The 2,423-nt window shown below is 37.7% G+C and overlaps 1 protein-coding gene across 1 annotated transcript in view; it reads right to left on the reverse strand.

Annotated features, from left to right (window-relative positions):
• Positions 1–2,423, reverse strand: part of LOC101862112 — a 74,925-nt gene that overhangs the window by 70,872 nt on the left and 1,630 nt on the right. The gene's annotated exons all lie outside the window — the stretch shown is intronic.

Consider the following 2,423-nt stretch of genomic DNA (forward strand, 5'->3'; position numbering starts at 1 on the left):
TCTCTCCTCGCCGCCCCCGTCCCTGCCTTCCCCAAAACACGGGCACACAATAAATCCTCATGCACACACACCAAACATCTTTACAGGTCAAACCTGGAAAAGAGAGCCATCCCATGGACCACCCGTTAGCAATTATTATAACGACCCCCAGGTGTGTTTCTATGATTCTATGCCTCAGGTAGCACGAGGGGGCGGGGCACACACACACACACCTGTTCTTTCTTTGTATTATTTTCTCTGGCTCAAAACAAAACAAACACCAATGAGAGTTTCAGATCAAGAGCTGCTGCTGCCGCTGCTTGAGAACGCAAAAAGGAAAATCCCCTTAAGAACAGCTGTTAGTTCGTAGATGTTCTAGTGCAGTCTGCTTCCTCTACTTCTTTTTCTTCTTGTTACTTTAGTCGCTATCTGATTGATTGAGGGACCGTTTAAGTTTCGTTTTTGCTGTTATTGTTTTGTTTTGATTTGTTTTGTTTTGTTTTACTAAGAGTTTTATGGCAATTAGGCCACATAAGTGGTGAAGATTAGAGGTGTTACGAGAGAGTAACAAACGCAAAAATGAAGGAGAGATAAGGACGACATCTTTTTTATAAGAAAGAAAAATCAAACCACACCAGAGCACTCGTCAACGCCACCTTGTTAAAATTTTGCGTCTTCAGTGAATAGCTCTGAGCATTGTATAACTGGCGTTTCTGTAAAAAAAAAAAATTCATGTGTGTCTTGAACACTTTTCAAGACGAAAAAGAGGTTACAGTGACTCCGGAACTGATCGAATAAACACTAGAAATAACTTGCAAACAGAAAGTTTTATACGGTGAGAACACCTCAATACTTTCTGTGAGTGAATTCTGCAGATTTTCAACACCTTGGACCAGGTTCCTTGACACACTGTACGCTGAAGACCCAAGCTAAATTCGCGTGTTTATCAAGTATCTCGGTCTTTCTGCTGGGACGGTAAAACCCACCTTTAGAATGATTTAAAATAATATGTCGATGACCGTGTGAAAACATCTACACTTTAATTTTTAAAATCTTGCATTTCATCGGCACACTTATTGAAACACAGAACTTAATCGAAATATGTACATGTAGTTCGGTTTTCTAAGTTGTTTTGTCTATGAGCATATCTATAGCAAAATTTCTGAGTAAACGACGTGGAATCCTCTTTCTGGGTGAATAGACAAAGAAGAAAATTTTAAAAACATCTGAAGTTACGCATTATGAGAAATATGGCAACGGTTTGCAGTGTAAATGATGAACTATATAATAACGTTTGTTTGCTTGTTTCTTATGGGTAAGAGAAGCACATCAACAAAATATGGATCATTTCGTGCAGGAAAAAAAGCAAAAAAGACAGACAGACAGACAGACAGACAGACAGACAGACAGACAGACAGACAGACAGGCGGACAGGAGCAATAGAGCAATAGAGGAAATGAAAAGGAGGTGCACTTCACAGTGACATCCTCTAACAACTAGTGGTGAGGAAAAAATGAAATATGTCTCAATGGGTGACTTACTCTACGTATTTACATGGAATCATTTGTTTAAAAACAGTCAAGGACCATCTGTTGAACAGTTATGATGTAATAAAGACGATAGGAAAATATTACATCTTCCGCAAAGATGAGCTTCTTGGTTCGTTATGGCTTGATTGAGTACTGACAAATACAGTGTCATGTACATGGCTAAAACACTATTTTTTAAATTGTTTCACGTTACATTATATGGTCGCTATTAAGGACAAAGGGGCTATCCCGGAAAATGCTGTTTTGAGAAAATCGAAGGTAAAATTTTTGGCCCTTGTTCAGTTTCTTTCAAAGACAAGGAGAGTATTCTCTATAACCAAACAAATATATACACGCCAATGAAACCAAACTTTTCCTATAGGTAGAATAATGTCTACTTTTGGTGTAGGTCAAGATTTCTGGAAACCAGCGAAATCTGGGTTAGCCCGCTTGTCCATTTTCTTCAGTATTTCTACATAATCACTATTTGATTGCTATTTTTAAGGCATTTTATTACCGTTATAATGAACGTGTTCAGATAGTATGCGGTGTATACCTAGTGGCCTAGTTGTTAGGCTGTTGTCATGGTCCAACATTGTGTCCTTAGGAAAGCACTTTACACGACTTTTCCCCATTCCATCCAGGGAATAGGAACCGACTATAGAAAGCGAACCATCTTCCCAGTTTGTGTTTGAGTGCTAAGTCAGCGGCTTACACTTAAAGTTTCCAGGGAAGACGAGAATGTTTTAGTTTTTTTCTGAGTGTAAAATAGATTGAAAAATGTGATATAAATAAATTGTGGAGCATATTATCTTGCGTTTGAGCTTGGGATCTATGCTATACTAATATTACTAATTACGTATTATTATTGTTCTTGTTATCATCATTATTTTAATCATTATTATTATTATTAAT

Source organism: Aplysia californica, unplaced genomic scaffold (genome assembly GCF_000002075.1).
Source record: "Aplysia californica isolate F4 #8 unplaced genomic scaffold, AplCal3.0 scaffold00163, whole genome shotgun sequence".
In the NCBI taxonomy this organism is placed as follows: Eukaryota; Metazoa; Mollusca; class Gastropoda; order Aplysiida; family Aplysiidae; genus Aplysia; species Aplysia californica.